The 22,985-nt window shown below is 41.0% G+C and overlaps 1 protein-coding gene across 1 annotated transcript in view; it reads right to left on the reverse strand.

The window, feature by feature from the left end:
• The window catches only part of Nexmif (neurite extension and migration factor), a 136,671-nt gene extending 116,529 nt beyond the window's left edge, over window positions 1-20,142 (reverse strand). The window contains exon 1 of the mRNA XM_050127340.1: window positions 20,004-20,142. The gene's annotated coding sequence lies outside the window, so the exon portion shown is untranslated. The remainder of the gene's footprint in view (window positions 1-20,003) is intronic.
• Window positions 20,143-22,985: the final 2,843 nt, after the last annotated feature.

The following is a 22,985-nucleotide window of genomic DNA, read 5'->3' on the forward strand; positions in this document are numbered from 1 at the left end:
TACTTGCCCTTGTAACCATGCTTGTAAACAATATTCAGGAGGTTTTTAGCCTTGAGAACAGTTCAACAATAATGGTTGCCTTTCCACTTTACTCAGGAAAGCTCAAAGGAAGCTAAAAGGTTTAATAGGTACAAATACTGTGCGCCTGCTACAATCAATAAATAATGCCAAAGTGAAAGAATAGCAGTACATGGCAACAAACTGAATGATGCTGTTTCTGGTAATCCTCCAGCGACAGCCTTTGTGAAGTTTTATGCTGCTAATCACATTAAATTGACCTCTGAGGGCCAGGATACAATGTTCTGTTATTATCGTTGTATTTGTTTGTTTTGCTATTTAACGGCTCTCATTTCTAAGTTTAACTTAAATTAGAGAAGGGTGAAAAAACTCTAAGCAACTCAAGGTTTGACTTGATGAATCCATCCAGGAAAAGAGTATGAGATTTGGACACAGATGCTTAGGCCTCTAGCCAAGAAGAAATTACCGCTGGAGAGCATGAGACTGGGGAGGCTAGGCCTTCAGTTTTGAATTAATCAAGCTGTGTTCTCTAGACAGTTGATTCAATCTATTCTACTTTTGAAAAACGGCCACTATTGCTCTCATTTCTTCACGGCTTAACCTAGTGTGAAGTAATGGAGAACACAGTACAAAAAAGTATGTTGGTGGGGTTAGTCCCAATCTACGCCACTACAAAATATTTCCACTGGGTCAGCAACACTTCCATTTGCGAGGCGACATTACGGAGGAAGCTTCACTAAGTATGATTTGTTCCTCTTAGAAATTCCACAAAGCAAAATTAGTTGACTTGGCCACAGGCCATAAATACTAATTAGGTCTGTAAGATTGTTTAACATCAGTAGACTTAAAGAGACTTTCTCAATCCAAAGCTGGAATACTGAAGGACAAGAACTAAACACCAGCTATAAAGGAATCAATTTCTCTTTAACCTGGGCACCAGAGGAAAACCTGATTAAGAAAGAAAAAATATGTTACAGGGCTTTCAGGACTTGGTGGGGCTCAAAGGAATAAACCAAAGATCCTACACAGGCCTCAGAAAATAAATATGATTTTTCTTCTAGCTACTCTGGCTACTTTGCACATTTCCCACATTTTTCTTCCAGCTTGGCAAGCATAAGAGACAGGTATCTTTATCCCCCAGCTCCAATACAATACAGTCTTAGACTCTTTGTCCTCAGGTCAGGGGCTTACTATTAAGTGATAGATACGTAGATACACACTGCATAAGCAGGGTTGAAGTGTTGCCTCCAATTCAACCTCTTCTTCAAAGCTTAGACCCACAGAACAATGAACAACTTTGCATTCATTTTTCAAGCATCAGCCACCTAACTTGAATGACACTATTTTAATGACAATAAATGTTGCATGGGCACCACGAGGAGAGAAACAACTCCCTGTATTAATACCCCATCTGCCTGCCAACTCCCTAAGATCCTGAGGCATACTTCAAAGATAGCATAGGAGAATTTACACCTAATTAAAACCACAGGGGCAATGGAATGTCAGAAACTGAATTTAGCTCCTTAGAATTAGAGTACTTTTGAGCTGTCAGTCAGTCCATAGTATTAGCAGGGGAGGAAAGGAGGGACAAAGAGGAAAGAATATCTATATGTATAGGTGAGAGGGTAGGCAAGAATGAAACTACCAGAAATGGACTGATTGGTTTTTACCCTCCTACTCCTAGCATGGACTTGAAATTCAGTCTGTCCTATTTGCTACTGTCTCCGTCTTATCCTGGCCAGTAGGTGGCACCACAGATAGACGGCTATTTCTTTTCCGTACAAGACACTTGAAATGTCTCGTGCTCTTTGAGTGAGGCAATCATTCATCCCATGAAGCTGTGATTCGAAATATATTGTACACACCACAATTTATACTTCGTGAAAATTGATAATCAGATTGATAGAGTGGCCAAGTAGTAAAGGAGAAAATTTTTCTCTATCTTTTTTTTCTTCCAGGATCACTAGCCCACATATAAAGGAAATGTGACAAGACAGTTACAAATTTCTTACCTTGTGTGTGAATGAACACAGACAGTGCCGCAGTAAGACTTGACACCATTTGCCAAATCTCTCTGTGTAGTCTCTGAATCTTCTAAAATAGAAGAGCAGGGATGGGGCACTGGGGTGTGTGTGTATGACAGGATATTACAATATAAATTATTTGGGGATTATACACTGTTTGGGATTAGCCACACCTCAGCACCTTTCCATTAGTATTTGATAAGTAGTTTTTTTTTAAAGAGACACAGAGATAGCTGCTTAATATCTGCAGCAGGCAAGGACAATTAGAAAACATTCATTTTTGTTCTGTTCACACTTCTATTCCCAAAGCTAGCCACGTACATTCTAGGTTTTGGCTTGACCAATTAATCATTATCTACCATCATACAGAAATGAGTTTGATTTTTTAATGCTTGAATTTCAGAGTTTTTTCACATATGTTAGCACATGTGATATTCAACCTAAAAACATTTAGTACTAGAACTGAAGGCCTACGCAGCTGAAGTTTAAACAAAATGTAAAGGTTAATGGAGTAAGTTAGGAGAACCCAGGAGTGCACAACTCATACAACAGCTGTGAATAAAGCACTGTCTCTGAGACTTAGTTTTCCAGACCACAACATGTGCCATTCACTTCATGAAGAAGCGAGGAAGGTCAAAAGACTAGATTTTGAAGGAGATTTGAAAAATATTAAACTTTCACAAAATAAGAACATACTTCCCCTCAAATTCCTAGGGTAATTACTAAACAATCATTTACATATTCACTGACATTGCCTGAATACTAGGTACCAGCACATACAGTTTCTAGAAGAAAAAATATCTTTAACTTCTCTTAAATTTTTGATTGTGTGTAGGATACGGAGAGTAAAGGGAAGTAGTAATTCAAGTAAATGACAAAATGGAATGTCTCTAGAAGTAAGCAACTAGGATAGTAAGAGGTCAATAAATCTGTCATGGGAGGAATGTTGATGGAATGGATGGGGAATGTTTAGTCTGGAGAGAACTAGAGAAGGTATAAAGACAGATGTTTTCAGAAATCTGATGAGTTATCAAAAGAAAGAGATATGTTGCTTCGTTTCTAGTGGAAGACAGTAGTAGAGCAAAAACCACGCTCAAAGGAACAAAGTTAACTTGTTTATCAAAACCCACACATCTCAAAGGGACACAGTATCCAACTGAAAATGCCCCTAAACAAAGAATGCTGGAATAATTTGAAATACAACGGAAATAAAATAGTATTGGACCATAGCCCAAAGTTGGAAATAAATATGCATGAGTTACTATTGATATAAACAATGATTTAATAAACAAATAAATATCAAATGAGAATAGAAACATTTCTACTGCACAAGAATTCTAACTAATTCATGTAGATATTCTATGAAGGAGTCTCATTAAAAAAAACCCCTTCCCTCTTTAAAGTATAAGGTATCAAAATTTATTCTTTTCAGAAAGTCCAGTATAAAAATGGAAGGAGCAACTTTACGCAGAAGAAGCCTGTACCTCAGCCAGGTGATCACAGTCAATATCACGTGTTATGTTAACAGCATGTTTCATTAAACATTACCTCTGTTCTTCATCCAAATATGTGATCCCAGTCTAATCATGGAAAAAGCACCAGGAAAATCCCAAGACAAGTATATTCTACCGAATACCTGAACAGCAATATTGAAAATTGTAAAGGTCATCGAAAACAAAGAAAGTCTGAAAAATTGTCTGACTTATTTAGGGCTCCTATTGCAGCACTTAAAGGGTCCAACTGCTTTTCTAATCCACAGCCCCAAGGTCCATATTCCTTGAAACAAAGGCATGGTCTGACCTTTCACAGCAATACCCCTGTCCCTGGTACTAAGTCTGTCTTGGTTAGGGTTTTAATTGCTGTGAAGAGACACCATGACCATGACACTCTTATAAAGGAAACACATTTAACCAGGGTGGCTTACAGTTTCAGAGGTGTAGGTCATTATCATCATTGTGGACATGGTGACATGCAGTTGTCATGCTGGAGAAAGAGCCGAGAGTCCTACATCTTGACCCTCAGGCAACAGGAAGTGAACTGTGTGTCACACTGTGTATGGCTTGAGCAAGAGACCTCAAATCCCACCTCCACAGTGACACATTTCCACATTTCCTCTTATAAGACCATACCTACTCCAACAAAGTTATAACACTTAATAGTGCCACTCCCTTTGGGGGAATTTTCTTTCAAAATACCACATTGTCATGCTCAAAAAGAGTCTACGTAAATACCATGACTAAATGTAATGTGCTATACTGAATAGGATCCTGACATAAATATGAGTAAAGAACAGAACAATTAATTATATAATTATTGATTCAATGATTGTACCATATGTATCACATGTGCTGATGCATGTGTGTGTGTTTAAGTGTAGTCCCTAGGTTTATGGAAAACATGCAATATTTGTCTTTTTGAGTCGGACATACTTCACTTAATAAAACGATACCCAGTTCCATCCATTTCCCTGCAAATGGCATTGGTCATTCTTCTTTAAAAGCTAGATAAAATTCCATTGTATATACAATCCTACATTTTTTTTACCCATTCATCTACTGATGAACACCTAGGATGGTTTCATACCTTGGCTATTATGAATAGTGCACCAGTGAAAATGGATGAACAAGTATCTACATTTTTGTTGATACACTGACTAAAAATTCAGTAGTGGTACGGCTGCATTACATGGAAGTTAAGTATATATTTTTAAAGAATCTTCTGTGGTGGTTTGAATGAGAATGTCTTCCAATGTCTTTCATGTATTTGAACACTTGGTCCCCAGTTGGTGGCACTGTTTAGAGAGGTAAAAGAGGTGTAGACTTGCTGGAGGAAGTTTATAACCCTGGGGCGTGGCCTTTGAGGTTTCAACACCTCACGCTATTCCCAGTGCTTGCTTTCTGCTTCATGCTTGTGTTGAAGATGTAAGCCCTTAGCTTGCTGATCCAGCCTCTATGCCTGATGCTTGCTGTCATGTTTCCTCATCATCATGGTGATGGATCCTTATCCCTCTGTAACTTATATCCCTCCTCCTTCTATAAGCTACCTTTGGTATAGTGTTTTAGCACAGCGACAGAAAAGTAATGCCCAGCACCCATAATGTGCTAGACTTTCCCACACCAGTAATTTTGAAAATCCATTACAGACTTGACTGCAGGCTAATAGAGGCATTTTCTCAACTGAGTTTAGGTTGTCTCAAGTTGACAAAAAAAGACAGACATATAGTTAACAAAAAAATTCTCTCTTTCTGTAGGCTGTCTCTTCACTCTGCTGATTATTTCCTGTGCTTTTAATGAAGTCTTTACCTATATCTATATCTTCAAGTGTTCCACCTATGTTTCCATCTAGAAGTTTAAGAGTTTCATATCTTATGTTAAGGTCTTTTATCCATTTTGAATTGATTTTTGTGCAGGATAAAAGGCATGTGTTTAGCTTCATTCTTTCACATGTGGATAACATGTTTTCTCAGCATCATTTGTCTTTTTTTATATATATTTTTGACGTGCTTCTCAAAAATAGGAGCCTGTAGCTATGTGGTTTTAAAAATAGGTATTTTTAAATGAAAAACCTTTGAGAGGAATGATGATTCTTTACAGTGAAGTTTGTCTATTCTGATTTAAAACTGCAATGTGGACACAATGTATGAAAGAATGGTAAATAAAAAATAAAAATAAATTGTTAAAAAGTAAAATAAGGCTGGAATGTTCCCAGTAACATGAATATCATCCCTTTCCAAATGCACAATATCCTTGGACAAATTTGGGGTGAAAATGTAACTAGCAACTAGCATGACTCTAGTGACTTCTTAGCCCTGCACAAAAGGCTGGAGATGAGAACTGAAAAATTGAAATTGGCAAGGCTTCATAACAACTACTATGAATTGACATTTGGCCGATATAAAGACAGCAAGGGCAAGCCAGTACCAAAGTAAATTGATTAAAGTAGAAGTACAGATGAGTTCCAGTGGGTTAACTTTCAACTTTACAATACCCAAGACCTGAAATAAAGACTGACAAGATGGTTTGTTGGGTAAAGGTGCTTGCTACCAAGACTGAGATCTATACCTTCAGATGGTGAAAGGAACAAACTAACTCCCAAAAGCTACCCTCTTGTCTCAACACATTCACTGTAACATATATGTGCCTACATACATTTAAGATATCAAGGATAATAGCACTTTCATTTTATTTTAATTACTATTTTATTTTTAATTATATGTAATGTATTTGTCTGAATGTAGGGTTGTGCACATGGAGGCAAGAAGAGAGCCTAAGATCCCCTGGAGTTGGAGTTACAGATACATGTCAGCTACCGGAAATGCGTGCTGGGACCAAACTCCAGTTTCTGCAAGAACAGCAAACACCCTTAACCACTGAGCAAGTTTTTCAGGCCCACTTATTTTATTTCTAACTTCAGCATCATACCTTTTTGCTGTGTGACATTCAACTTGTTCCATCTCTGAACTTTGTTGTCTTAATATGATGAACTGCCTAAAACAAAACTCTATCACCAGTACTGGAGAGATGGCTCAGTAAGGACTGGATTGGGTTCGGGGACAGAACTTAAACTGTCTGGTATGTTTCATTTTCTCTTTCTGATAACAATTGAAAGCAAAACTCCATTCAAAACGTTAAAGTTTGTCAAGCTGAGGATGTATCCAGGTATGTTTGTCACATCATTCACTCTCAGTGCTGTGCAATGCTTTTGATTACTCCAAACAAAGCAATGCATAAATCTAAAAGAATGCTAGCTTATTTTTTTCTATATACTTCAGTATTTGTGACATATTAATGGATTTTTCTTTTATATGGTGCTAGGATCAAATTCAGGACCTTGAATGCATTCTATTACTGAGCTATACTCCTTCTGTTCAAGGATTATTTTGATAAATGACAAATGAAGTTAACCTTAAAACTAGAGAACTAGAAAAGCAGAGGAAAAATAACAAGAGAACGAAAAATAAAGACAGTCACTGAGATAAGATAGAGGTCCCAGAGCCTTGATACATCAAAGTTACCAAAGTAACTCAACACATTTCTGTTCTAGTCTGTAAGTCAAAAATTGAACAAATGCCTGTCTTTCAAGATTAGGGATCCTGGATGCTTCTGCTTTCACCCTCTACTAAAATATCAATCAAGTTCTTCTGTGTAACTGATTTCTTTTGTCCAGACAGAGGTTGTCTCCTCCAACCACTTACCCTTTTGTGGTATTTGTTATTTTATCAGTCCTTTCCGAACCTAAGTCATACTGGTTTCCCGGAATCATATGGAGAACACTGTTTTCTGAATTTATTCCCTCACAGTAACTTAGCTTATTGTGAAAGTTGAACGTAATGAAGAGAAGACTTTCATCCCCCCCTTAGTTTCCTCTCCCAATCTAATACCATAGTCATCAAAATATCATCTTTACCATCTCAACTTGGAAGAAATATCTATAGTCTTATTCTCTTTGTTCCATATTTATTAGTCATTGAATCCATTTTTTTTAAACAACTCACTGTCTCCTGATGTCCAGCCCTGGCCCCTTTTGCCATTCTTCTTCACTCATCTTTCAGCTTTAAACTTTCTTTTCTTTTGGAGGTTACCTTATAATATAATGGTTGCTTTTTAAGTGTTTATTCCTATTCTGATTCCCTTTCACGCACAGGAACTCAAGTCTCTCTTGTCTGATGTATCTGAAGTACTGGATCCAGGCTGTACTCTTCCAGGGCCGCTATGACCTTGCTCTAGCCACACAATATGTCAGGAAAACAGCTTCAGTCAAAGAACATACAGATCCTGTACAACAAAAGGCATTATTGATAATTGAGAAGAAGTAGGTTGGGAAGGAAGTCAGGTGGAACAGAGTGTTAAATGCAATGGATAAAGACAGGCTTCACACATTTGGAAGTAAGGTTTTCCATTATCTCCTGTTTAAAAAGACCATTGATAGAGAAATCCAAGAGAAAAGATCAAGGCCTGGCTTATAATCATCACTGTGAATCAGAGTGATGCATAGTGGGGTTCTGGGAAGCTCACTTGAACATTTCCGAGACTCAAAATAGAAACTGTTAACCGTCATGCAAGCTTCAACTTCACAACTTAAAAAATCTGAAGTCGGAGTGAAGCTGCTTGTCTTACATGGCCACCAATATACATGCTGTGTACATACATGCAGGTGTACTTGTAAAATAAAAAGAAATAAAATAAATTATTCCTCAAGCTCAGTAATCATCGTAGCTTAGTAATTTTAGCACTCATAAGGTCAAGGCAGGAGGATTTATAAGGTTCCATTTTTCTTTTTACTGCTTTCAAGATTTTAAAACAGAAATGTGGCCATGATGTGCCTCGGCGTGGCATTCTTTGACTTTACTTACTTTGAAATATAGCTGGCTTCTTGAACATGTGGGTTCATGTCTTTTGCAAATTTTAAAACTTTTTAAAATAGTCATCATGGCTTTAAATCCCCGACCCACATCCTATCATTCTTGGCTTCCTGTGATCACTGGAAACTTTTTACTTTAGTCTATATTTCCCAGAGGCTCTGGACATTTTCCCCAGCCTAGTCTTTCTTTCTCACTCAGACTCAATGATTCCCATCATTCTATCAAGTCAACTGATTCTTTTCTCAGTACTCTCAATTTTACTATAGAGAAGTTATTGTGTTACTGTAATTCTAAATAAAATTTATTTTATTTTTATTACTTATTTCTCAATTTTTACTGTTTTTCTATATATTCTCTGCTTTTATACTTTGTATTTTCTCTTTGTTCCAAAAGTACTTATAAATGGCAATTGAACCATTTTTGTCACTAGTTTTAAAGTCTTCAGTAATTCTATTTATTTTCATTTTTCTTTCTCCTTTGTTTGGTTTTCAATACATCCTATTTGCAGTTTCCCCTCCCTTCTCTCCTCCCAGGTAATTCGGATATCTTAGTCATTTGGGTTTGAAGACCAGTTTCCATTCAGTTTGAGATCTTCTATTTCTTAGTGCGATGATGTTTTTCCTTGCTTTATTGTTTTGTTTTGTCTTTGAGGCAGAGTCCCATACTGTAGTCGAGGCTAGCTTGGAACTCACTATATAGCTCCGACTGGCCCAGGATTTATGGTTCAGGATTTAATGTCCAGAGCCTCTGGGAAATATAGACTAAAGTAAAAAGTTTCCGGTGATCACAGGAAGCCAAGAATGATAGGATGTGGGTCGGGGATTTAAAGCCATGATGACTATTTTAAAAAGTTTTAAAATTTGCAAAAGACATGAACCCACATGTTCAAGAAGCCAGCTATATTTCAAAGTAAGTAAAGTCAAAGAATGCCACGCCGAGGCACATCATGGCCACATTTCTGTTTTAAAATCTTGAAAGCAGTAAAGAGAAAAATGGAACCTTATCTACAAGGGAAAATAGTTAAAGTGACAGCAGATTTCTCATCAGAATCCATGGAAGCTAGAATGGGATGACATATTTCTCAAGCACATTCATAAAAGAACTGTCAACCTTGATTCAGTGAAAATGTACTTTGGGGAATTAAAGAGCAATAAAGAAATTTTCAAATGGATGAAAATTAGAATTTCTTGCTAGAAAAACTGCACTGAAAGAATTGTTAAAGAAAGTTCTCTAAACAGAAAGGGAAATGCAAAAGACATGATCTTAGAACCTCAGGAAGAACAAACAGCACAAAGAGAAAGGGTAACCTTTCTCAATTATGTTTTACAGCTGGAGCAAAAAATTATAACACTATCTGATATAGTTATAAATACATAGTGAAGAAATATTTAAAACCATTATGTTATAAATAGGGAAGGGTAAAGTAAGTTAAAGAAGGCAAAGTTTTATAATTTACTAAAGCAGCCAAAATGTCAATCTTAGTACGCTATAATAAGTTACATGCAGGCACTCTAGAAAATGGTCTCTCTCTCTCTCCCTCCCTCCCCCCTCTCTCTCTCACCAGTTTCTTCCTGTGCAGCCCAAACAGGACTTGAATCTATTATGTAACTCAGGTTGTTCTCCAGCTCGAGCTCTTCCTATCTCAGGCTTCCAAGTGTTGAGATTATAGGCATGAGCCACCATGCCCAATTTAGGGTAGTTTATTTTTAAAAGTTCAAAACTAGTTTCTAGTTTAAGAAACTAAACATGTACTTACATACAAAACAGAAATCCTGTCCAAAAAATTTATCACAGAAAAAGGAAATTTCTGTTCTCTCAAAAACCTGTACATTAAACTGGGTGGTGGTGGTGGTGGCACATACCTTTAATCCCAGCACTCAGGAGATAGAGGCATATGGATCTCTGTTAGCTCAAGGCCTGGTTTACAAGAGCTAGTTCCAGGACAGGCTCCAAAACTACAGCGAAACCCTGTCCTGAAAAAACAAACAAACAAACAAACAAAAACCCTGTACATTAATGCTCACAACACTTTTGTTGTTGATAAACTAAAGTGTAGACAAGTAAAGTCTCTCAACAGGTGAAGAACTAAACTGTGATAATCATATACAAAACTGTTGAATAGCAAGAAAGGATGAATTACTTATACACAAAACAAACTGGGTGGCTGGGTTTGGTGATGCACACCTTTAATCCTAGAACTCAGAAGGCAGAGACAAGCGGATATCTACACAGCAAGTGCTGGATAGCCAGGGCTGCTGAGTCAGATCCTTTCTTAAACAAAACAATTAAAAAAAAAAGCTCAAGTGGAGCTGGGCCTTTATGCTGTGTGAAAAGTTCATATCTCTATGACTTCATTCATGTAATATTGTTGGAATAAAGAAACTATGGATATGGAAAACAGAAATGTGAGTATGGAAGTTTGATATGGCACAGAGTAAAAGTATAAAAACTACAATGGGTAAAACACAAGAAAATCTCTTGTGATAAATAATACTTGTTCTTTATTATGTTGGTAGTTATACAAATATACATGTGTGATATGGTGGCAGGCATGGAACTGTACACAGTCACTATTTCAAAGCCAAATATGTGATGTTGAAATTATACCATGGTTATGCAAGATGTAACAATGGGAAAAACTGGGTGAAGGGTACATAAGGCCCCTCTGTCCTTTCCTGCCAGTCTATTGGTTCTATTATTTATTTATTATTATTAATTCTATCATTTATTGCAAAATAAAAATTAAAACCAAAATTAACTAATTGTGAGAGGCAGACCAACTGCCCTTCAAAAACCTTACTGCCAGAACCTGTGAAAATTTAGGTTATATGATATAAGAGGAATTAATATTGCAGATAGAATTAAGGTGGCAAGTCAACTAACTAGTTGGGGCGAGAGTCCATTCAGGCAAACTCAATACAACTATAGTGGTATTTCTAAGTGGAAAGGGGAGGAAGAAGGGCAAAAAATGGAGGTGCAGATTTTTTGTAAACAAGACTGAAGTGATGAGATGTGGGGATTTAATCATCCGCGGGAAGCTTTGCATATGGAAGGTCTTCAACACGACATGAAATATAAGTAGCATCTAGGAGCTAGAAAGTGGATGGAACTAGAGTTTCCTCCTGTGGTCTCCAAAAGGAATGCGGCTATTTTCACACCTCGACTTTAGCGAGCGAAACAGGAGTTCAGACTACTGACATCCATGACTACTGAATAATAATTTATGTTATTTTAAACCACTCTGTTTTGGGTAAGATTTATTGAAAAATAGTAGCCATAGTATAAAAATGAAATTATCCACCAAGAGTTAAAAACTAACCAACTCAAAGATAAACAGCTGGGATACTGGAGCATTGGAGCATTCGATTGGAACAGGGCTTACTGCACAGTCATGAGGACCTAAGTTCACATCTCCAGCATCCACATAAAAGATTATGCACAGTAATCCCAGCAGAAGAGAAGAGGAGGCATGAGGATCCCGGGAGCTGCTGGCAAAGCCCATTTAGCGAATTGACAAGCTCCAGGTTTCGTGAGAGACCTGTCTCAAAAAAGAAAGGGAACAAACGGACATAAGTGTGGGAAAGGGACTTGCAGAGAGGCCTTAGCAAGGATGGGAAGCAAATAATACAGGATGAGGGGTCAGAATGATCAGAATGCATTATATATGTATGGTGCTGTCAAAGAATAAAATTAATTTCAATCTTAATTTTCAATAAAATTTAAAATTTGCATTTTAAAACACAACAAAGTGGATAATGATTGTTGAAGACCCTCGATGTCCATCTCTGGCCTTCTCATACATTCAAACTCATACACAATCACATCTGCAATACACCAGCACGTACAGACTGTGTTCTCTGGTAATCGACATATAATGATGAAAGCTATTTGCAATTCTACATCACCAATGAAATCAGTGATGGAACGTCTTCTCTCCGAATTGAAAGGAAAAGAAAAATGTTGCTCTCTATTAAATGGGGCCCATTAAAACAAAGAAGGATATAAAAACAGAAACAATTTATGCCACAGAAGCTGGCAATCCTGTCTCCATCCAGTTTTGGATCTATTTGCTGAGGAATTTCTGTGTTAGGACAACTTTAGTTAGTTTCCAAAGACACAGTATACAGAGACAGTAGAAAAATACACTGAATTAGAAAAAAAGGTAGATAAAAGACACAACCACCTAATTTCCTATGACAGGACAATTCATCTTGTTCTTTTTCTGTCTCTATCTTCAATATCCCAGGGCTTAGCAGATAATATATGCTCAAAAATGTTTGATGAGATATACTATAAATGATAACTAATAGACCCATCAAGTATTAGTTTATATTAACTTTCATACTCTATATAGTCCAAACTGCTAAGATAAAATGCCACAAACATTTATTCTACATATTACCATTCCAACTACAAGGCACAGTTGTGGCATATATTTATTTCTGTTGTGCTTCCAGAGATTTGCATTTAGTATATGATATTAGAGTTCCAGGAGGAAATCTTTTAAGTCACTCCAGAATGACTAATACTCCAAATGGCCCATGAATCCCAGGGGTCTCATGAAGGTATCTGTCATTTCCCTCTCTGACCCCTTCACCACACCTAACAATTGGGACCAAGAATAGTTTTCTATTTTGGTTAACCCCTTTGGCTAAGTAAAACATATAGACAGAAAAACACAAAAGAGAGAGGGTAGGGGAAAATAAACACGATTGAGCTTTTATGGAATATAATGTATTAATGCATAAATTGTTAGGGTAAAAGCTGAACACCTTTTTGTTTCCATCTTTTTTCTTTTGTTTTTGAGATTATAATTATATCATTTCTCTCCAACCTTTTCTACCTCCAAACCCTCCCATAAACATCCCTTGCTCTTTCACATCTACAGTTTCTTTTTTCATTAATTATTTTTACATACCTGTACATGAAAAATAATTTTTAAGATTTTTCGAGTTAACAAGTCTAGGGTTTGTTGAAATGAGGCAACTTATTTAGGGTAAGAACAGCAATGCCCAATCAGGTATTAAGTGGCTCTTTTTCATAATAAAAATGCCTATGAAGGTTAATCAGAAAAATATTTGGAACAGTAGCTGAGGGCTATGAACCATGAGTATACTAATACTGTTTTTTGAGAGTCATTTTCATGGCTTTCATTTCAAGCTACTGTGACCATGACAGGCATGCAATAGGATTTCTGTAACAACTGGGGGAAAGGCAGTTCAGACACTTGTTTTTGTTTGTTTGCTTGTTTGTTTTTCGAGACAGGGTTTCTCTATGTAACAGCCCTGGCTGTCTTGGTACTTGCTCTGTAGACCAGGCTAATCTCGAACTTAGAGATACACCTACTTTTGCCTCCCAAGTGCTGGGATTAAAGGCATGCTCAACCACTGCCTGGTCATGCCGAGGCTTTTAACTCACAATGGATGATTGGACTTCTTGAAATGCACAGTATGCACATACTGTGTATGTGTATATAAATATGCAGTTCTCTAGAGAGCACACACTTGGAGGCCCTCGAATTTTTGTACCAGTTCATACCACAATAAGCAACCACTGGGCTAAATAGTGACGGTCCTTTTTCTACTCTGCTGCTTAGTAAGGCAACATATCTTTTGAATGTGCTTCGTTTACTTAATAGCTAAAGAGAAAGTGAGTTTCTGCTCAGACAAGTCATCGAGACTGATTCCTGGGTTAATAAATCACACATGTGCCTGAAAAAACATGGGAACTATTGGGAAAAGAGACAGAAAAAACCTCCGTAGTACTACAAAGTTTAGGCTACCTCAGAGGAGAGAACGGTAAGTTAATTATTGATACACGGACTGAAACAGACATTCACTTTCAAATTTTGCTTTTTAGGTAATCCCCAGGCCATTCTTCCTGGTGTTGGTTAATCTCTCAAGCTCTAGTTATTAGTTGAGGTATTGAAGGTAGGCTGGTTTTAACAACAGATTTGGTAATAGTCAACTAAGTAAGAGGAGCTTGAAAATATTTACAAAACGCACTCCTAACTGGCTTTTCTTTTTCCTTCTTGTTTACATAATCATTCCACGATTGATCATATTTAGACTGGGAACCACAGTTTTATTCACCGTAGCCTCAGAGCAATAAAAGTCAATCAGAGATGCTTAGGACTGGGAGGCAGACAGCTTAAAAGATCATCTTGGCTCTTATCCATTCTTCCCTTAACACTACATCTTTCTCTTCATCTATATGAAGGGGTCAGGATAACCCTAAGGTTTTCCTGATAAACTTTAACCTTGTTATCTCTTAAATTTCTTTTAAGTATTTTGCTTCATGGGTGTGATGTCTGTCTGTCTGTATGTCTGTGTACTATGTACATGTCTAGTGCCCTAGGAGGCCAGAAGTATGTATCAGATGCGTTGGGAAATGGAGTTAGGGATGGTAATGAATTGTCATGTAGGTGCTTGGCATCAAACCCCGGTCTTCTAGAAAAACAGTCAGTGCTCTTAACCTCTGAGCCGTCTCTCCAGCCCCAAGTCTTATCAGGCTTTCATGAAAGTAAGAACAGGCACTCTCCAGTGTATAGATGGTACCTCGTGAAGTGCATGCATTTGTACAAACACAGAATTCCATTTTGTAGTGATATCTTTGAACCGGATATTCCAATTCTGTTGGACACAAAGCACCAATCCTTTCGAGGCTCTTCTACAGCCTCTACAGCCTCTTAGCTGGGAAAGGTTGAATGAACTAGGTTAAAGAGTCATTGTATCTCTGAAGCTCATTATTCTACCAAGTTTTGCAAGTTAATTATCATCTCAAATTTAGGAAATAGTTTCTTAATGTAAAGGTGTCTTATACTTCAAGTTAATAGAATTGTTTAGGAATAAAATAAGCATGCCACAACATATGTTAACCTACTGATAATCTCAAATAGAGAAAATACTTTAATTTCATCCAAATAAAATTGATCTCCTCCTTGTCATCTTCTTCCTCCTCCTTCAGTCCCCTCTCTCCCCTTCCCTCCCTCTTTCACCCTCCCTCCATCTCCACGGGAAAGAGTCTTGTGTATCCCGGATGATCTCAACCTTGCTATCTACTGGAGGATGCCTTTAAACTTCTTGTCTTCCTACCTTTTCTTCTTGAATACTGGGATTACACCACTATGTCCAGTTTAGACGTTTCTAAGCATTGAACGTAGGGCTGTATGCAAACCATTCCTTTAAAAAAAAAAAAGACGGGGTCTCACTATATATCCTAAGATTGCCTTGAACTCAGTTTCCAAAGCTGGCCTCAAACTCAGGATTTTCTTGCCCCTGCCTCTTGAGTGAGGTACTATACCACATCTGGCTTTATGCTTGTTCTTGATGGAGCGTGGGTCAAATTACTACAACATTTGGGTTCGGTGTACAAATTTTGTTCTCTAAACACTCTCCAGATAAACATCAGGAGAACTTTCTTTCTTAAGCTAGTTTGTGCGGCACTTGAAAAAAAGCACTGGGAGAAAGAAGCTGACATTTAAAATAGGATTTGGGGGTACTTGAGAAAATGGTACTCTTCTTATGGAGAAAAATAAGAATCTACAGGCATGTCATTTAAGAAAAATAATCATGTGCATAGTAGCTGGTATCAAGAATTCATCCAGGTTTTGTGGTACATGTATGTAATGATGGTATTTAGGAAGCAGAGGTCGGAGGATCACAAGTCCAAAACTAGCCTGGGCTACAAGTAAGACCCCGTCTCAAAACTAAAATCAAAAACAGAAACACCGATGGCTGAGAATGTAGCTCCGTGGTAGAGTACTTGTTTGGCATATACGAGGTCCTGTGCTCCATCTTCAGCATGGGAAAGAAGAGGTATGAAATAGAACACAACAGAAACAACACAAACACTAGCTCTCCTTTTCTACTAGAGAGCAAGGAAAGGAAAAACATTAGATCATATCACTTACAAAGGAAAAAGGGGGCACATCCCTTAGCCAAAGTCTGTGAATCACTGTGCATAAATAGGGAAGAGACAAAAGGCTGTTGCCTCTACCTGGAGCTGGCCTTAGAAAGGCCGCTTCCCCTAACTGCCCCTTCCCTAAGCCGTGATGTGCATACTGCTGCAGAAGGCTGACATTGTTTGATACGACAGGAATGTTCATCTGTGCCCGAAAACACATTTTCTGGATAGTAGTGAAGGTATGAACTTAAGGAAGTCTGAAGTTGTGCTCTTGTCCAAGGTTCTTTGCTTTGTTTTCAAACGGCTCTGGATAAGTGTCCTGACAACCAGCTAAGCTCTTTGTGTCTAACCTTGTGACCTTGGGTTTGAAAAGGTACTCTGGTGAGGAACTATTAACTACAGAGCTCAACTTTTCGGAGGAAATAAAATAATAAAATGAAATTTAAAGTTTAAATCTGAAATCCAAGATGGAAAAAACAAATAAGCCCCAAATGTTTTACTTCTTGGTGAATAATTCCTTTTCCCTATCATCCTTTTGATCTTTCTCTTTCTTTTGCTTCCTGCCAGCAGGAACATTTTAACCACATGTGTGCCAACAGATAAAAAGGTTTACATATAACAGTCAAAGGCCAACTAGAATCTCCTACTACAAAGGAATTGGCTTGCAGAAGGAAAAAAAAAAAAGCTCTAGTACTGGATTTAGGAATGGAGAAACTGTAATCAATGCTTCCTTGGTTAAGACATTCACTCCCCTAAGCAAATACTTCAGTGAGACTAGAACCTCCACAATGATTGTGTTAGAGTTCCATGAGCTTGTCTTTGAGTGTTTTAAATCCAGCCGTTATCGCTTTTTCTTTCTCTCTTTTACCTCCGTAAACACAAGTGAAGTGAAGCGACAGCACATCTTTAGTTCTCTCTGCTCTCTGGGTAGCTAACAGGTAATCAGATTGTGAAAAAAAAAAAGGAAAAAGATGGGAGAAAGACAGTGAGTAAAACAGAAAGCAGCAGTGTTCTGCAGTTATTTGACTTTGGCAATGGGGCGATTACAGGTTTGCACGTGTGTGCCTGCATGTGCGCATGTGTGTGTTAAAAAGCATTGATGCATCAAAGATTTATTCATTGAACAGGCTGATTTATTTAACAGACTTGACATATGTCAAATTCTGCCATGTGCTTATATAATTGTTACCCATTTATCAGAGCTGTAATTTAGGCAAATATTTGTTTTAAAAGTATCTTCTTTTAAATGTCTTTCTCTGGCCTGCTGCACAATCAATCTGGGCTTCTTTTTAATTATGTTAACAATAGCTATTTGGTTGGAGTCTGTGAAATCTAATCTTTCCCCCCAAACTCTTCAGATTTTTCAGGTAATTACTTTCAAGTTAAAATCATACTACATGAAAAAATAAGTATGCACAACATCCTTTTGTGTTTTCATACTTTGAATGTTTGATCTTCAAAAAAGCAGTTTTTTGACATTGTTAAAAATCACAGATCTGATACTGCTAATGTAAAAAGCTCCCTAAAGGGACAAAAGGGTATGATTTTTGAGAGCTTGTGTGGGGGGGATATGGAGACAGCAAAAGTAGCCAAGCGTAAGGGAAACCTACAAAAAGAATTAAGTAGAAAAAAAGAAGTAAATGAAATCAAATCTCAATTCTTACAAATTTTCTTAAATCATCCTACCCCATTTGAACACAAAAAATATATCTTTTCAACTTAAATGCATGCAATCTATCTAGGTTCTGTGGGAGGTAAAATTTTGCAAAGTATTTCCAAGAAACAAAAATGTCTAATCACTAGCTGCGGGAGCTGCTTTGAATTCCCTCATTGTAAATATGTTACTTGCAAAAAAACCAAGATGTTTATTTTGACCTCCCTGGTCAAGGAGTGTAGAGGCTACATAAGTGATAAGGGTGGGGGTAGAAGGGAAATCTCACCACCACAGAAGTAAATTTTTGACCTAGTAAGCAAATACGCTTTTGTTGTTAGTGCTGGGTAAAATGTACAAGTCTTCCAGAAATTAGAGACTGTAATAAAAATGTACCAGCCCAAATTTAAATTGCTCACTAGACAGATGGTTAATTATATTCACAGCCACATATTTCTCTGGGATAGAGTTTCAGACACTCAGCCAGTTTTATTTGATTAGCCGGTTTTCTAGTTAATATGTAAAATGACAGTTACTTGGGGCTTTTTTGTTTCTTTCTAAAAATATATTTTTCAATAAGTGTAAGTTCTCAGCCTTAAGAACGTCACTGCTGGGAATAAAATGTTTGGTCACGCTACCCATGTGGAAAGAAGTACGATTCACCCCACAAGCTCCAAATGGTCTCTTGCAGTTCAGAGAAAACCATTGGAGCACCTTTTATTCCCCAAGCAAAACATTCCGGGAACTGTTAGCACACTCTGCTTCTCCAACTAAAACAGTTTTTCAAATCCCAGGACTAAAGTATTTTATAGATTTTTTTATTTTTTTAAAAAAGGGTCCTGCCAACCCCACACACTATTGTGCATTCTCAGACAAGTCTAGAAAATGGAACGTTAAAAAAAGGCCACACGGCTAAGTGTGCCCTTGTGCCCAGATTTCAACACGTTAGTAGTAGCCAAAGCCCAGAAGCAAACTATGAGACTGGGTCATTCCAAAATGCTACCAGAAGCTAGACAAAAATCTGGAATGCTGGTGTCAAAATGTGGATCTCGACTGATTTTTTTTTTTTTTAACTTTGAAAAAGACCAAAAGCCTTGCACGGGTGGTTTGGTCCCTTACGAGTCAGCCAGGAGCAGTCATGCTGAAACCACTGAATTCCTGGGCTGAACTGTGCGGTCTGCACACTTTCCGGTTGCGGGGCCGCCCCACGGTTTCCCTGGGCGCCGGCTGCCTGGGACCTAGTAGAGATGGCGTGAATGCAGGCGCGGCAGCCTGGGGCTCCAGAAGCCCCGGAGAACAGCGGCTGTCGGACTGCCTGGGAGGGCGGGAAGGGGCAGCTGGCCAATTTCAGCAAAGGTGACAAGCTGGGCGAGGCTCGCTTGGGTCCCTAACTTCTCCTCGCTGCCTTTGGCTTTGGCTGGGTAGTGCGAGCTGTGGTGGCGCGGTGGCGCTGCGAGGTGGCCAGAGGCGCCCTGAGCGCACGGGAGCGCCGGTCAGGGGAGGCGTCCGCACCCCGGCTTCGCACCTCTGCGCCTTCGCCTGGGACGCCAGCCGAGGCCACCGCGTGGGTTTTCCCGCTCGCTCCAAAGCGTGCCTCGGCCGTGCCGGCGCCCGGGCTGGCCGGGGCTCCCCCCAGGGTCGCCGAGCTGAAGGGAGGTGGCACTCGGCTGGCTCCTGCTACCCTGCGGCGTGCGAGCGAGCGGCCCGACCCGCTCCCTCCCCTCCCCCTTCCCCGGCGGCGGCGGCGGCGGCGGCACACAGGCCTTTCCTAGATAGCAGCGCTTGCTCGGCGGGTCGAGCCGGGTTCCAGCGCCCCGGCGGCTTCGCTCCCTGGCGCACACGGACACCGCACGCACTCCATCCGCGCGCATACACACGTCCTCCCCGCTGGCTTCACTGGCTCGGCTTCTCGCAAGCTTCTCGCTCAGTTGCTCGCACCCACTCCCCCTCCAGCTGCCGCCTCCCCGCGCCCACCGGCCTGGGAGCCAGCGGGAAGGCCTGGGGGGTGACAGGGGGCAGGCTGGGTGGCAGCGCTCACACTCACCTCGCAGGCAGCCTCCCCGAGGCGCACGTCGCTGGCGGCTCCGGCAGCCGGCGTCCTTAGCTGTAGCGACCGCAGTCAAGGCTGGGGCTGCCGCCGTCGCTGCAGCTGGTCGAGCTGCCGCCGCTGCTCCCGCTCACTGCTGCCGCTGCCGCTGCCGCTGCCTCTGCCTCTGCCTCTGCCTCTGCTCCGTGCGCGGGGCCCGCCAGGTGGACGCGCCTCGCTCAGCTCGCTCGCTCAGGTTCCGCCGCCGCCGTCGCCGCCGTCGCCGCCGTCGCCGTTGCCGCACTAGATGGAGTCAGAGCTGTCGGGCTCCGGCGCGGGAAGTCAGAGCTTCCACCGCCGCCCGCCGGCTCAGCGCTCCTTTCACCGCGCCGCTCGCTCGCCCGCCCGCTCGTTCGCTCGCCCGCCCGCTCGCCTGCTAGCTCGCGGGCGCCGGGACGACCTAGCTCGCGGGCTGCTGCGCGCGCGGCGCCTGGAGCCCGCTCTGCGCGGTGGCTGCGGCCGTCCGCGACAGAGAGAGGCAGAGGGTGGTTGCGACTGCCGCTAGCGCTGGGAAAGCTCTTGCTAAATGCTGCCACTGCCGCTACTGCCACTGACTGCTGTGGTGGCGGCGGCAGTGACTGCTGCTGATGCTACTGGTTTTCCTTCCCGGGTTCTCCCCCTGCCTCGGCCCCCTCCTCCCCTCCCCTTTTCTCCTCCTCCTCCTCTTCCTCCTCCTCCTCCTCCCCCTTCTCCTCCCTGGGCTGCTTGGCTCAGAGCCTCTGCGGGCGCTGCCTGCTCCCCTCTGCTTCCAGAGCTGCCTCTGCCCATTCAGAAAGGTGCCCAGAGTGGGGCTGCCTGGGCTGCCACCATCGCTATTGCCCCTGCCATTGTTTCCTCCAACACGGCTGTTCTTGTTGGACGCGCTCCCCTCCCTACCCTTCTTCCCCACCACAACCCTCCCTTTCCTGCTTGCTCTCTCCTTACCCTCACTGCGGTCCCTTCCTCATGTGTCCCCCCTCCCACCCTGTCCGTCTGTCCCTCCTTGCGGTCCCCTCAGACGTCCGGGAGCGCGCACTGCGCGGCCACCTGTCATAAAGGGCGCGCACCCCCCTTCCCCATCCCCACCCCGCCCCCCACTCACATTCTTGCAGCCCGCCCAGTCCACCGCGCCACTGGCTCCTTCTTCCCCTCGCAGACACGCAGCCGGACAACACTCTCCCACGCCTTTGAGGGCAGTTATGTGTTCAGAGAGGGGCGCTCTGAAGTTTCAGGAAGATATCTGAATGGCTCCACGCATTAAGCATTTATCCATCCAACCTACCCTTAACTTCAGGGACCAAGCCCTGGGAAGGTGGGTTGTGCTGGAAGGGTGGGAACAAGGCAAAGAATTGGAGAGGGGTGAGTTTTTTAGGAAACGGAGCAGAGAAAAGGGGAATCTGAATATGGCCGGGAAGGAAATGGGATCTGACTGCTGTCACTGGAAAATTCCTTAGGTGGTCATTTCCCTTCTGACGTTCTGGGAACCCAACAGAAAACATCACAGGATTGGAAAGCGACCCACCGGGAATATGTAGTATTTGTGAAGCCCTAGGTGTAAGGTTGGGGCCTGAGAGCCCTCGTCATTGCCACTAGAGACCAGGGTGAATGATTAAACGTTGACGCTGGAACACAGAGAATAAAGCTAGCTACTTTGTGTGCACTTGCTCCAGCAAATCATTGCCACAGCCCAGCTTCCCCAGTCATGCAGGGCTCAGTTTCAGATTTTTCTGCATCCACTGCCACAGCCTTATTTTCTAAGGTCAGACTCTGGGATCTCCAGTGTGGAACTTCTATAACCCTTCACTGAGCCTCTAGCCAGTCACCTAACTCCTCCCAAGAAACAGCAGAGACACAGAGAGTGCGAATGGGGTGGAGGAGATATTTTTCCAGGCAAAGTAAAAGCTACAGAGGTTTGTATCGAGTTAAAGGCACACGTCCATGGCTCTTTTATCCTTGAGCCATGGAGTGTCGGTATGAGGTTGGGGCAGGCTTTTACATCCTAGACTCACCCAGGAGTGTGTTTTCAGGGAGATTTAGCTGAAGTCTATCATCCCACCTGCTTGCAATACACTTGTTCTTGCCCTTCTTTTATGTCGCAGAGACTCATCCACAAAATAATGGCTCATTCATCAAGGAATTCAAACTTAGGGAGTGCATACCTATGTGCCTACCACTATATGGTGAGCAACCTACGTGAATTCTTATGTTTAATCCTCATAACAAACACAGTTACTGCCATTTTACAGGTGAGACTATTGAGTCAGAAAAAATTATACGCCTTGAAAGTAGAAAACTTGTCTTACTTACCTTGTATACTGTGCAAATACATTTGCCTCTTCTAGGCATTGAGAGAAATAAAAAAATAAAATAAAATTTAAAACAAAACGAATATTAAGCATGTATAGTGCCACCATGTTTGGCCGACTTTAAATTGCCAGAATGAATTGCTCTTTGCTCATTTGATTGCACCTTTAATGAACCACATGTGCTGTTCTCCTTTTTAAAAGGTAACTGCTAGACAGTGAGATGGCTCAGTGGATAAAATGCACTTGCTTCCAAGTCAGATGACCCGAGTCCCATCCTCGGCTCTGACATGGTAGAAGAAGCAAATCAACACCCAAAAGTTTTCTTGTGACTTCTACACATGTGCCATAGCATGTACGAGTGTGTCCACACAATGCACACACAATAAACATACAAAGGTTGTTCTCTTTGTGCCTCCACTCAAACACACCCAGGAACACACATTTCTAGTGGGACAAATTCAGTTTGTTACTAGTTACAGTGAGGGAGTACATACATCACAAGTCGACTTATGATTGAATCATGCAATTATATGCTGTAGTTCTAACCCTCAGTATCTCAGGCTGTGGACATGTTTGAAATGGTGTTTCAAGAAGTGATTAAGTTAAAATTAAAGCTATTGTCCTACAATCCAATCCTATAAGTGCACTTAAGAAG

Source organism: Alexandromys fortis, unplaced genomic scaffold (genome assembly GCF_014885135.2).
Source record: "Alexandromys fortis isolate MF-2015 unplaced genomic scaffold, M_Fortis_MF-2015_v1.1 scaffold_266, whole genome shotgun sequence".
In the NCBI taxonomy this organism is placed as follows: domain Eukaryota; kingdom Metazoa; phylum Chordata; class Mammalia; order Rodentia; family Cricetidae; genus Alexandromys; species Alexandromys fortis.